At 36.8% G+C, this 15,001-nt stretch overlaps 2 protein-coding genes across 3 annotated transcripts in view; one reads left to right on the top strand and one right to left on the bottom strand.

Moving 5' to 3' along the window:
* LOC106673758 (uncharacterized aarF domain-containing protein kinase 5) overlaps nt 1–15,001 on the bottom strand; it is a 96,245-nt gene that overhangs the window by 41,882 nt on the left and 39,362 nt on the right. The window lies entirely within an intron of this gene.
* LOC106673788 (tumor protein p53-inducible nuclear protein 2) overlaps nt 11,113–15,001 on the top strand; it is a 36,734-nt gene continuing 32,845 nt past the window's right edge. Inside the window, exon 1 of the mRNA XM_014406058.1 lies at nt 11,113–11,390. The gene's annotated coding sequence lies outside the window, so the exon portion shown is untranslated. The remainder of the gene's footprint in view (nt 11,391–15,001) is intronic.

The following is a 15,001-nucleotide window of genomic DNA, read 5'->3' as shown; positions in this document are numbered from 1 at the left end:
GTGGCCTTCCGTTAATGTTTCTCAAAGAATTTATAAGCTTTTTTAAATCATATTTCATAATGATATCCATAATAAAAATAATTTGCTCTTTCATCGGTGTTCAACTGTGAAACGCTTTTGACAGTTAGAATTTGTTGGACCTGCATGATCAACCAGTGCGTCACCCCGCAGACACTTGCATAGTTTTACATTTCAGTACTCGCTTATAGAGAATAATATTCTTAATGTTTTATACACTTTTGAAATATTTCAGGCATAACTAAAAAAATGCTTTTTTTCTTATTAAAATTATGTAAGGAAGGTATGATTTTTAAAGACAAAAGAGCCATATTGTTCAATTTGCCTTTCTCTATTTTTATATGTATTCTAAAAGTTATTAATGTGCCGGCATATACATTTTTCAATATGTATAAGTACAAGAAGATGATCTGTTTAAAATTGAATTAATCAAAATGATGTATACGTTAAATCATTCATCTAGGCAAGCTCGCGAGTCGGTTCTGCTCCATGGCAGCAGGATTCTGATGTAAAATGTAAATAAACGGGAAATGAGAAGAAGACCCGACCCAATTGTCGAAATAGCGTGAAAATCTCGAAGCGAAAAGGAAGGCATTTTCATTTGCCAATCCCTTCCGTTTGTGAATCACAACAGGCCTCCTGAGATCAGCCGATTGTGGACAATGCATCTTCACCGCAACTGGTAAATATATTAGGGGTCAGTTTTTTATCTCAATCATCCTTTGCGATAACCCTATTGTGCAACGACAGGTCATACAGTACATCACACAGTATCAAATCATTTCATCAATCTGAAAGACGGCCGATATGCAGTCACGGCCTGGATTTTTTTCGCGATTAGGACAGATTTCTGTTTTGTTCTGTATTCAGTATGATGAAATAGCGGTAAATGTATTTAAGTCGAAACGCCGGCCTTGGCCCCGGACTGATTAACCCAAAGGAAAATACGTCGTCCAGGTTTTTGTTTAATGTAAGAGGAAGTACATTGAGTGCACATAAACCCTGGAGGATGTTAATAATCCAACCAATAAGTTGATTACACACATAAAGTGAACGAGAAAAAACTACATATAAGTTCAAAAAGTCTTGTGTTTGGACAAATTTTAACCAACAACAAAAATCGAATTCTAATTTTTAACAAAAGTCCATTCGCTTGTTACCCAATCGATGGTATCATCATTGGTTAGGGATGGATCCCTAACCATCCCTAATCATTTACTGAACTTTGGTCTGGAAAGGGTGTGAGACAGATGGAAAGTCCAACTTATAACATAAGAGATGATGATGATGATGTAAGAGATATGATAAGAGAAAGGAAGCGAAGAGAAGAGTGGAAGAGAAAGAGCGAGGGATAATAAGAAAGATAGAGGGGAAAAAAGGACAGAGAGGAAGTACGGGATTGTTTTTTTTGCCTTATGGACTCGGATATTAGCCAAGTAGTTGAGTACTAGATAGTTTCAATGTAGTTGGGGGAAGGGTATCGTGACAAAAGGGCTAGGGGTGACGATGGGAACCGAACCCACGACCGTTGAGACTATGGGCCGAGAGAGTCTACTCCGTTTCCGAGGGGAGAATGGGAGAGTGAAATTTAAAGGAAACGAGATGTTGAACTGCTCTTTCGAACAACCAGAAAGATAGATAGATAGAGAGATAAAGAAGAAAAAAGAGAAGACAACTGATCAAACAGACAGACACAATGAGTGACAGTTATCGAGACAAATAGATCAAGATAGATGGATAGAGAGAGAAAGAGGAGAGAGAAAGAGGAGAGAGAAAGAGGAGAGAGAGAGAGAGAAAAGAGAGAGAGAGAGAGAGAGAGAGAGAAAAATAGAGAAAGGGAAAAAGGGAGAGAAAAATAGGGTAAGAGAAAAAGGGAGAGAGGATGCGGGATAGATAGATAGAAAAATAGATGGTATATGAATAAGATAGATACACAGATTGAGTAGAGAAAAAAGAAAGAGAGTAAGAGAGGTAAATGAAGGAAAGGAAGAGAGTTACTGCTCTTCCTGACTTGATGGACATAGTGGAAAGAGACAAAGTAAAGAGAGAGAAAGATATGTAGATAGATAAAGATAGGGGAAAAGGCGGGGGAAAGAGAGAGCATGAGAGAGAGAGAGAGAGAGAAAAATAGGGAAAGGGAAAATGGGAGCGGGATAGATAGAAAAATAGATGGTAAATAAATATGATAAAAACATTGAGTAGAGGAAAAGGAAAAGAAAGAGATTGAGAGAGGTATTTGAAGGAAAGGAAGAGAGTTAAACTGCTCTTCCTAACNAAGAGGTATTTGAAAGAAAGGAAGAGAGTTAAACTCCTTTTGTTGACTTGAGGGACATAGTGGTAAGAGGCAGAGAATAGAGAGAAACGTAGATAGATAAATAGAGAAAGAAAAAAGGAGAGCGAGACAGATAGATGATTAAAAGATAGATACATATAAAAAGAGTGGAATATTAGTGGCAGTGGGTATGCCAAAAAAACACGTATAAAACGTGTTTCATATTTACTTCCTATGGTTGACAGAAAGTATTTTATGAACATCCACTGACATAAGACAGGAAGGACATTCTCTGACATTAACCAATGTACAGCGAAATTTAGTAATTTTTTTAAGCAAAATTAAAATCACTAACAATAGGATACTGGCATGTTAACCCTTTCGCAGATCAACCGGTGCAATCTTTCGACAAACTTTTATTTGTTTAATTTCGAGTTGTAATGGAATCATCAGAAGACCCCGGTTTTGTTCCTGCCCAGTTATATGACTGATAGCTTATCTGAAAAAAATACAAGACCGCTTGATAATTATTGTTTCGCTAACTTTACTGCGATAACTGTTATCTTATATCACATGGATATTTCCTGACTTTCGTAGTCAGCTAAGACTGTTAGCTTAGTTCTATTAAAATTTGCCACTCTGTTATTTAACATCACTCCGATGACTCGTATGACGACAAGTCGGTAATCCAGTTAAAATGTAGTTTCGTGTTCCGGTCAAGCCTTTGGACCCGTGCACGTGTCCGTTCCAAATTTCACGGTGGCTTCTATCAAACAGAGTACCGTTATGACTCGCACAACACGTTGATCCCGACGGAAATTAAACAGTAAATACACGGGCCGAATTCGAAATGGGCTAAAAACAAGCCATAATAATTCCCAACGACAACCGCCGGCTTTGAAATTTTGAAATCGACTCCCTCTTCAAAACGCATTGATGATGAAATCTACTAATAGAATTAAATAATAGAGCGAAATCTGAAGTAGCGTTACAAAGATATAAATGGGATAAAGAGTACTTTACTACAAAAAATAGTCTAAATCACAATTAGTAATCTGAATGATCGACACCATAAGTAGCATAATTTTATTTTAAACCTGATCTATGTCTGTTTCAATAACTATAATCTGTTCGTTAACAAAACGTATGAAAATAATTTAAAAAATATATACACAAACTAACCAGGTTTCTTATGTCAGATAATAGACTAAGGTAAAGTTTGAGCAATCAAAACCTCTCCATCCTGAATCGTTTTACAATGTTTCAAAAATTTCACAACTTGGTGTACACCACTATAGCTACTATAAAAAGATAAGATTATTAGGACATAAGAAAGTTTTATCGTTTTCCGTTACAAAATAATTAAATCTTGTATGCCTAGGCAGAATGAAATATTTAAAAAAGTCACGATTAGTAGCAAAATATATAAGGATAAAGAATATAACAAGGAAAAAGAAAGAATGCTTGCATATACGGATTAGACTGATTTTCTTTTTAAATCATTAATGTTAAAACGATATTTTCCTATGGATTATGTTTAGCCAACAACCTCATAATTTGAAATAAAATAAACCTTCCCATAGTTTCTGCTTTATCTTTTCTCACTCCTTATTTCTCAGCATCCAACTTTATGCCTCCGTCTTTGTTTTTGCCTCCCTATTCACTTTCTCTCTCACTACCTCTCTTTCTCTCTTCCCGTATTTTTTATTGAACAATCATACACATTGATCATATACTTTTTATTTAATGACTTTTCTTTTGTTCTATTGCTCTCTGTTTTCTTTACCTCTCACTCATTCTCTTTCCCTCTTTCTCCCGTTCTTTTTTCTTTTCATTTTTATTCAAAAATCGATATATCTTTTTTTTAAATAATAATTTACTCCTGTCTTTTCTCTTTTCCTATTGCTCTTTTTTTACCTCTTGCTCACATACTATCTCTCCCCATATTTTTTCTTGTGTCTTTCTCTCTTTCTGCTCTTCTGTGGTACACCTCAGTCTTCGTACCATTTAATTTTTTTTCTTGTTCATTGTTCATCATGTCCCCTTTATCTCTGTTTTCTTTCTTATATAATCTTACCACCCTCTCTCTCACTCACTCTAAATTACTATACCTTACTATCACTCTGTCTCAACTTTTTCTCTGTTACTTCATCCGTATCTATCTTTATTATTTCTTAGATTCATTTTTCGATTCACTTCCTTTTCAAAAAGACATCTTCGTGAAATTAGCAGTCTTGGTCAAATCAAGTGATTATTTTTCTTAGTGTGTTGTTGTATTTTGCTTTAGAAAACTACCTATTGTTCCTCCGAGCAATTTTTTCTTGGCTGTATTAAAAAATCAAGTGTTTTTCAACTAATTTTCTTCATCGGATTTCCCCCTTTCTTCTCCTTTTTTATCCCCCCAAGCGATGTTAACAGTCTCGGTCACGATTCCGTGCTCTTATCAAATGACCAGTCCCCCTTCAGTGGGAGAGCTTCGGAACAGTTTTGACGAACAAAAGAAAACGCTTTTTACGGCGCGGTGAACACACCACAGCGATGTTGAGGCTAAAATCAAACCTTGGGTCCATGAGCCACAAACTTAAGACCTAATGCTTACAAACTAGTTTATTTTAAGTGGCCTGCATATTATTATTATACATGCCATGAGAAGGTCAAGGTTTAGGCTGTAGTTTAAACGTTGTTAAATCATAAACTAATGGCCTATTTATGCAGAATTGATATAGAAACCTGAGATGTTCGGCTGAAAGGTTGATAGGTCAGTATAAGTAAGTAGGTAAGTTGGTTTTAGATGCATTGGGGCGAGTTACTCCTCAACAAATCTTCAGAAGTTTTAAAAAAGTTCATTGCCGATTAGCGAATACACGATGATAAGTCTTCAGCTTGCAAATTTGTTAAAAGCTCATAAAAAAGTTTTGTCACCGATGCAGATAATCTACACGTTACCATCGACATAAACGTATATTTCACAAATTAGTTTTAATAGAACTTAATAGGCTTGAAGTTCAGCGAACCCTAAAAATTAGCTCAATTCTCATGTTACAAAATAACATAATACATGAACTCTTTTTTGTTTAAAGAAAAGGAACTAACTTTTTAAACGCTGTCTTTATATATAATTGTGAAGCCCAAAACGCCGATCAAAATTGTGGCCGAACCGCCCACGGATTTTCGTTCTTGATGTCACAAAACAAAAGCCCTGACCTCAAATTGATTCGGAAAAATAACAAGGGTGAAATTCCATCATATAGTCAATTATATTTATAGTTTCTTCAAAGCTTTGCATGTGCATTCGGGACGTCCAGAAAATACAAAATCAAACCGCACAGTTTCGACAGTCATTGATGTTATTTTCGCTAAAAATCTCTGAATAATAAAAAACAATGCAAGAACCAAGTTTTAAGTTAAACTTCCGTTTTGTTGATAGTGTACCGATAGACGTGCGAAGATTTGACAAGCCTATAGCAGAAGAAATAGCTGGAGTTTTCTGTCCTGCAAAAGGAGAACAACCAGGTCATCTACACATCACTGTGCACTATCGTCAAAGCGGTCCAAAATTAATTTGTTTTAAGCCCTCATTGTGATCTCATGTTGTACCGACTGATCTATCCCTGTGGTGAACCAAGCTGGGGCACAAAAGTGGCCTATAACGGCATGACAAAACAACGTCGTGAACTACTAACAATGTTATAGTTTGCTTGCTATCGACGTATTTACAATCAGTTTTCTCACGTTTTCTCACTACAAGATTATCTTTTACTCATACTTTATTCTCATTCTTATTACCTCTTTACATATCCATCTTTCTTTCTCAGCCCATCAACCGTTAATCCTTTTTCATAGTAAATGTTTCATCTTCTTTCATCATCTTTTTTTTCCTTTCTTGATCTATTTGTCTCTACCACTGTCACTCATTGTTTCTGTCTGCTCGATCAGTTTTCTTCTCTTTTTCCTTTCTTTCTCTTTATCTCTCTCCCCCTCCCTACCACTCTATTTAGCTGTCTTGATCTATTTAACTCTATCACTGTCACTCATTATGTCTGTCTGCTCGATCAATTTTCATCTCTTTATCTTTCCTTCCTTCTCTCTCACTCTCTCTCTCTCTCTCTCGCTCTTTCTCTATCTTGCTAATACTTTCTCCCTCATTTCTTAGTTTCTCTTTCACCCTCTCTCCCATTCCCCTATATTTCTGCTTTTTTTTCTTGTATCGTTGTTAAATTGATATCTACAAAATTCCAGGATTTTTTCATGTTACCTTCATTCAGAATGTTTGTATTTGCCCCACCACCAAAAAAATCCTTGCATTATTTTTTTTTCTCCTAACACGCACATAAAAGTCCGTAATTGTCTATATAATTGGCGTTTACTGGAATGAAGTGCAAGCTGCAATAGCTTTGTCCTAGAAATATGTAAATATATAATAGCGGTGAAGGCATCACGAAGGCGAATTGCAACAATTTTACGAACGAAAACGGCCTTGAGAAGCCCAACTTCCACCTCGTCCATTCGCTCTTTCAGTCCTATTTTCTTAGATGTCCATTACTTGGTCAAGATGTGAAAATTATCTGACTGAATCTTACGTTCTGAGAAAAACAGTTCGTTGTACGTGATTCCTCCCATGATGATGTCAGCCATTTAAAGTTTATTCAGTCAGTCTGTCAAGTTTTTCTTTTAAGGAGAATTGTCGGCTTTCTACAGCTACAGCTTATAAATGACTTCGATTCACATATCAAACTGGCGTTCGGATTATATTTTTGCCAATATAGGCATAAATAAATTTTGCCTCGTTGAAATGTAAATCGTTGTTAGCAAACAGGAAGGTGAGTTGGCTTTTCTTAGATGCCCCAGTTTCAAAATCCACGTGTGCCGTTTGTTTCCTTTCTCGGTCCTAATCTTTATGCTGTGCAAATTTAATGATGAATTTTGCATGGGATTGTTACAAGTTATCCACGCGATGACCTCCTTAGCCCCTCGACAAGATTGTAAAATTTAAAACATATTTATTAACTAAATTCATATTAGAATTTGTTTAATAACAATTCTTTATACACGGTTACAAAAGTCTTTGAGCATTAGTTAATTGGTGATTTACCAAGTTTCCATTTTAATCCTTATTCTATTCTGATGTAAACCGTGCATACATCATTGTTTACTTTGACTAATTCTTTATTCTGACTCTGCCTTGCACTCCATTTTATAAATATCACCAAAAAATGTCAGAAACCATTGTCATTCGTGGTCTACTAAGGCACTACTGGAAAAAAGGACTAACCGGCGACACACTAGACGGAATGCAACGGAAATTTCCGCTGCACAAACTTACATTCAAAACACACAGCTAGCGAAAGACTGAGCGTAAATTTCCGTCGAAATGTCTCCGTCGAGGTCCGTTGGTATACCATCGTCCATCAATGTTCCCCTGGGTTCCGTCTAAACAGATCAAAACAGTTCAAAGTAAAGGGGGTGCGCCACACTGACGGCGGACAAGCACGGAAGAGGCAGGCAACAGGACAGGCAAACTACAAGTGAAGCTCATCTAGAATGGACGTGGACCAACTTATCGTGGAAGTTCAGAACAGGCCCTGTCTGTGGAATTTTAAAGACGCTCGTCAAATCAAGCTACTGTCATCCCATAGTATTGGAAGACCTTGACAGGATAGCGTCGAAGTTCCCCATGCAGACAGTAGAATTGACCAAGTGCTACCCTTTTCATGTTCACTGGATGAATCCAATGTTCTCTCTTTCTCTTCTGCTTCTCCATTGCATTGTAAATACACAAAACGAAAAGTGGTTTCATTGTACTGTACACGATCAACTGAGTCATGCTATTAACTAAATATCCATACGCTCCTGCTCATCGTTCACGTTGCCAAAGAAAAATGTTCAAAAATGAAGCAAGTTCTCTTGCCCAACCCTCCTTACATCCACTAGTTTTCGTGGTCCGCTTGACCATTAATATCTTTCAATTAATTAAGGTTTTTAGTTGAGATAAAAACGTCAGTGTCACAACGGGATTCGAACCCACGACCTTCGGCTAGATACGCTACTCTACCACTTGACCTATCGTGACTTCGATCCACTCGGACACTAACTTCCCATCTCAACCCTTTTTTTAATTTTCCTTCCTTTTTGCCATTTTTCAAATGTCATGTAATCTATTTGATTCTCGGCGACAAATGAAATGGCCACGGAGAGTTTTAGTGAAGATATACTTCATTTTAACTTATTAACTTCACTAGTTTTCGTGGTCCGCTTGACCAATTAATATCTTTCAATTAATTACGATTTTTAGTTGAGATAAAAAAGTCCTTACATCCCTGACGTCGCACCGTCTGACTATCGTCTTTTCCAGTCAATGGCGTATTTATTAAAAGGCCGGAACTTCGAAAACTACGAGGATGTCATATTAGGATGTTCTTTTTCCTCGAAAACAAATAACTGTTATCACCACCAAATTCAACTTCTGGCAGAAAAATGGGTTAAAGTAGTTGATAACGTTGGCCTATATTTTGAGGAATAATGTTCATGTTTACATTTTATACTGAAATAAAAATAAAAATTTATGCACAAAAACTTTTGTAACGACCTAGTTAAGTTATTGCTCGTTTGTCAGAATGTCTGCTTATTACAAACTAACTCCGATAACCATGAAATGCTGTTCCTCACTCAATGCACCTAGAATCAAGGAAAAGGTGGCATGCACGAATGAATTAGAATGGAATTGTTTTCCTCAATGACAACGCAAGGTCTCTTGTTTGGTCAGTGATGCGGTGAATATCGCTGCACTTGAGCTGGGAGTGAATCTTACCAGCCAATTTAATGATCTATTAAGTTCTGTAGTGTGATAAATCAATATTTGTTAAATTATTTCTTGACCTATCCAATAATAATTTGTACATTAAGATATATTATTGTGTATATTATTTTTTAATGCTTTGAATATGTAGCTGTTCGTACACTAACAATAGAAAAATTTTCTGTTTCTTCTCTTTCACACCCTCACACATTTTCTCTCTAATTTTCTCTTTCTATCTCTCGCGCGTGTGCCCAGTCTCCTCCACTCGTTTTCCATCTCGCAATATCCCACTCATTTGTCCTCTGTTATTCTCAATTTGCCTTTTACATATGCAATCCTTCTACCCCCTCTCTATCTATCTATATTCTGGAAACATTTCGTATTCTTATTCATAAACTCACAAACTTCTTAATTTGATGTCCTTTAACAGACCCACCAGCCTTCTGCGATGTACAAAATCCTCGAAAGATTCATTTTAAAACGTTTAATACCCATCTTAGATTCGCAAAAACATTCCTTCTCATGCAACTTGGTGTGGCAAGACATCAGACTGATACAAGGCGACCCACAAGGGAGCATTCCTGGCCCCACCTTGTTTATCATTTGTACTGATATTTTTCCTACACATCCCAATGCCGTCGATACAACCTCGATGATGGTTGTGGAATCCTCACAATTAAGAGACAATTTATCAGAAGTCTTGAACAACTACAAAACTTTTAGCACTGAATTATGACCGTCAAAACTGAACTAACACTATACGAAACATAACTGACTACTTTTGATAAAACGAGTTAAACTATGGGGTTTCACCAAGACATCTTATATCCAACGTAACTTCCAGCGATCTTCCAATCAAAAGTTCCTAAAACAAATTGTCAAAGCTTCATACTACGCCACTACACTCATTCACAAAATCTTTCAACGTTTTTTCCGTTGAACTTATTCCGCTTCCAACAGCCCTCGATTCATCATAACCACTGCCCAAGCCTCTTCTACACTTTCCCATCCCGACAACCCACCACGTATGGCATGGCATGGAATGTAAGACTTGTAGGAAAGATTGTACGACTTGTAGGAAGGAGGACAAGACATACGTAGAGGAACTCTGTGCTTCCACCAAGCCATGAGATATCCATCACACAGAATCCTTCCAATCATTCCTCAGAACAATTGTCAAAGCTTATTACTACGTGATTTAGACTCCTTATCCTCAACCATTTTTTCCTCTTGTCAATCAACTGATCCGATCATGTTTCCTAAAGTATAAAACCAAACTTTCGACCTACTCTAATTATTCTGCTTATAAACCGGATCCAAACTACCAATCCTTAATCCGAAGAAAAATCCATGATACTCCATTTTATGTGTCCGACGAAAGTGCCCAAATAAATGGTGCCTAAATATTACTTATGGTCAAGCTTTATCTACACTTTTCTATCCTGGCACTCGCCACATCGCCTTAAACGATAGACTCGAGACCTCGCTCGTTAACCCTGATATTGAGAACCTGGTTTTTATTAATCTGTGGTCCCCGGGTGCAGTGAATCTACGCACGAATCCAATTATTTTATGTGTAACCTCAAGATTATATTGTTATGTTACCTTAGGTTTTTAATAACCCGTTGTTTACATAGTTTCTTTAGCAGCGATGTCCCATTTTCTTGCGTACTGATTATTTCCTTTAATATTTATGTTTTTTGATAATTCCTGATGTTTGATTGGGATTGTCGTTGTTTTATTTGGTTTTTGGAAAGCTGACAAGTCGCGGACTTAAACGTCAATAAACTACAGCTTTCTGTGACACATTATAGATCAAAATTGACGTTCGGTGAGGTCAGATAGTGAGGATAGAGTTCGAATCGATCTCCCACACCCTACTAATTCTCTCGCAACGTTCGCAAGGGGGCATGAGCACGACCAGGGCGCATGTTTATGTTTTCCCACCTATGTTTCATCCCAGCCCCACCATTTTCACCATTTCCTTGGCCCCCACCCAAACCAGTCAGCTGATCTCAGTCGCCAGTCCCCAGCTCACCAAGCCAATTCTGTTCAGTAAACAAAGAAGCTCTTGACGGTTCACTTCGTGTTATTAACTAATTGTATAAATATAAAATATTTTATATATATTGTTAATTATTATAACATAGGACGTATATTTAAATTCAATTGTGCTGTGGTGTTTTATAAGTGAGCTAAAGACTGAAATTTTAATTAACACGAGAGAAACGAGAAGCAAGAAAACACGATTTTTACATAACTAAAAAAAGCCAAAAAATATATACATACTAAGGAAGGCTTAAGGTAAATATTTTGCTTTATTTTATTTTTTCAATAAATAATAACAAGTTTAAACGATCCCTTCGGATTTTTCGAGGTTCCTTTGCCTAAACCCGAAACAAAAAGCCCAACATCATCAATAATGAAACAATAACATTTTACACCCTAACTTTTTCCAATTTATTTATATTGAATTATTTTCCATCTCATTGAAAATTCAACTCGTCAAAAAAAAAGTTATACATTTAATAGAAATTGAGATGTTGTGTTTCAACCGGTTGTATGGAGTGTATAAAAGCATACTCCGACAGAAGGGCCTTGCTGAATATTGATCTTCCTACCCCTGTTTTCCGTTATTTTCATGTTGAGGAACTGTAGATCGATGCTGTAAGTTCGAACTTTCAGCACATCGAGGGGCCAAAAATCGATTTCCTGTTTTTAAAGGCCCAGGTGTATTTTCGAAACGGTTTTTGTTTTGCACCTGGGTCGCCAAGAGGCATAAACGTCATCGTGGCAGTAGGGGGTGTCCCGAAAAAAACCCTTGTTACTTTTTAATTTTAAAACATTTTTTTCCAAATTATATACCAACTTTACAAATTTAAAAAAAAAATCAGCCAAAGTTACACCTTTTTGACATCTGCCTACTGAAGATGGCGTAAAACCTAAGTGTGTCCGACCAAGGACAAACAACGAGAATAGTCAAAGGCCATCACTAATGATCATTACTTTTGTTTATAAAATTCATGAAACATCACGGTTGTCTTATTTCTAATTTTAAAATTTTAAAACGGTTTAAAACCTGTATTCGAAGCTCTTGATATCAAGTATGCCATGGTGATGTCACAGTTCATTTCTATGTATGTCGGTCTTATAGAAAATTTTTCCCTGACGAATTTTTTTCCTGCCTCCAAAACAAAACAAGACGTTTAACAGAGAAAGTGAATGTATTAAAAAATATTAAAATGGAATAATTTTAAACTGGGCACTGTCCAAAGCAGTAAATATTCTATTATTCGGCAAATTTCTAATACAGGGTTAAATTTATTTACTACTAAATCTATCTAGTTTTTTCAAATCGAACTTAGTTTTGATGTTGAATGTTGAGTGGCTTTTCTCGATACTTTTTCTAGTGGTCTGGCTTTTTTTGATCCTGCACCACATTAAGATAAGTTACTGTTGTATCAACCTGTTGGTGACTGATGGTAACTAAACGATATGCTGGGGAATAGTTGGAAAATTGTACTCGCATGTAAGAAATCATGTCCTACGAGTATGATTTTTACGCCAGAAGTGTCATAGCAAATCGGACGAACGTCCCTATGCGCCTGCCTGGGAGGGAGCTGCCCTTGGAAGGCAGATTGTCATGAAAACATGTCCAAGCTGAGCTGGAAACCTTCGTGTCATACCTCTCTCTTTCTGCAGGGAGGGGATGCACGCAGGGGAGCAGTGCCCTTCGTGTCAAGGTTCAATAACCCTCTCAGCGCCCTTTAGATTTCAACCCTTGGCCACGATCGAATTTAGAACGTTACATTAATCGAGTGGGCTTCGGGGATCTGATTGATTGGAATTCTGAAAAAAAGAAAATTAATAAAACTCGTAAATTTGTGTTCCAATTCTACGAATCAAAATATATCCACCACTGCGGGATATAGCTTATCTTTTCAAGCCTGACTAACCTGGAAGACGACTTATCTTTTGTTTGCGCATGCAAACTATAGGAAATATCACCAAAAACAGGTCTTTTGTAACTTTCTGACCTCTTCTAAAGTATAGCCCCTTATTTATGTACAATCCTTTCGGTTTGAGATCAAAGGCGCGCTGGATAAATAGAAAACGCAGTGCTTACATTTCCAGATTTAAAAGTTGATCAAACTCAGTTTACCCCAACGATATTCCTACCCCATGACTAACCTCGTACACAAACTTAGAGTTATATGACATGGAGACACACGAAGGTCAACAGATGTAAAGTAACATTACAAAACGAAAAAATACAGCACTGTTTGCACTATGTTGTCCTAAAGGCTAAACTTTTCCAGGAAAAAATGAACAACCTATATTGCATACAGTCCTCGGTCAATGAATGGAACCAACATCCACCTACAAAACAACCCTTACGTCCTAGAACTTCAAGACATACTTTTTTTTTTCTTTTTAACACATTTTTTTGTTGTATATTTGATATATATTTGAAAATATATTTTTCTAATGTAGAGAACCAAGGAGAACCTCGTATTTCAGACCAGCGTACAAATTATCAGAGGGATTATTCCGAACAAAAACACCAGAACACAAAAACAGGCGTAAACAAGAGTATTTTTTGTTTATCACATTTCAGTTAAAAGGTAGAAAAATATCCAGAAATTCGAAAACAATAGCTTTTACGATACACTGTACGTATGGAAAATTTCAAAACTTGGCCAAACATAACACTTATGTTTTTAAACCTTCAGATTACCATAGGTCCTCTATCTCATTTATTTTAATCTTAGAGATAATTCTATCGTTGTTCTACCCTGCGGACCTGCTACGACAATTTTACCGTTTTGCATAAATTGACTTAAGCCCGATATAAAACATGGATAACAAAGAAAACATATTATTAGGGAGTGCGAGGCTCTCGAGGGGGGGACCGTTTTATAAAAGTGATTTGCGGTTTAATGCGCGCTTTGCCCGAGGAAACGAGAGGTGGGTGACCCGCGTAACAGTAGTGCAGTGATGGGTTGTCCATAACGTTTAATTCTCGGTTCATAGCACTCTGCGTCGAGTCTTTTTCTTTGTTCGACCTGTGAGGCTGTGGTCCGTTTCGCGTTTTATATTCCGTCTCGTGTACCCTGACTTGGGGTAAACAACACGAATTCCCTTCTAACCACCCAGTATGGCCTCATTCGCACTTCTTTCTTAACTGGCAGAACTATCACGGTGATGAAAGAAACTCGTCCCTTCCAGCCATTGTTTCAAGCTTATTGTAATTTCTGCAAAGACGCTTTCACAACAAACCTTTGAACTCTTGAAAACAATACAATAGGTGTCGATTTCTCTGCTACCAATTAATTGCACTTCAGTAATAAAACCATAAACAATAGACAACGGACTGAGTAGAAAACGAGATTAACATGTTCCGTCTGATTTATTATAAAACAATAGATAAGGCTCAAAAGCAGGCCTATCAGTATAACATTCTCACTGTATAATCGCGTGATATTTTATTAGCTATCACGAACCGTTTTTCTTTTGTTGTAAGTTCTGTACAGACATGAGCAAGGGATTACGTCTTTGTCCGTAGCGGTGACTGTCTCATAAGAGTTTTTTTTATGTGTTATGCTCTGCGGTCATTGTGCCAGTAGAAACATGGTCGAATTCAACATATAGGAAAACCGAATAGAAATTACATGGAGTACCATTCAATACAGCACAGTAACAATATAAGTTGATGGGTGGGTTGTATTAATACATAAACCGGATTCTTTTACAAGAATGACCCGAGCTGAGCTTTCATAATACTAAATATAACCAAACAAGGAAAACTTTTGCCCCTCGTCATGACCACAGAACATTTTTCCTATTTGGATTCAGTGAGATTTTGAAGGTAACCCTTTGTAAAAATAAATTAATTAAAAAAAAAACTACAACAG

This window comes from Cimex lectularius, unplaced genomic scaffold (genome assembly GCF_000648675.2).
Source record: "Cimex lectularius strain Harlan isolate CLEC.00 unplaced genomic scaffold, Clec_2.1 scaffold233, whole genome shotgun sequence".
NCBI lineage: Eukaryota > Metazoa > Arthropoda > Insecta > Hemiptera > Cimicidae > Cimex > Cimex lectularius.
The sequence above is the reverse complement of the archived record's forward strand: the minus strand, read 5'-3'. Positions and strand labels throughout refer to the sequence as shown.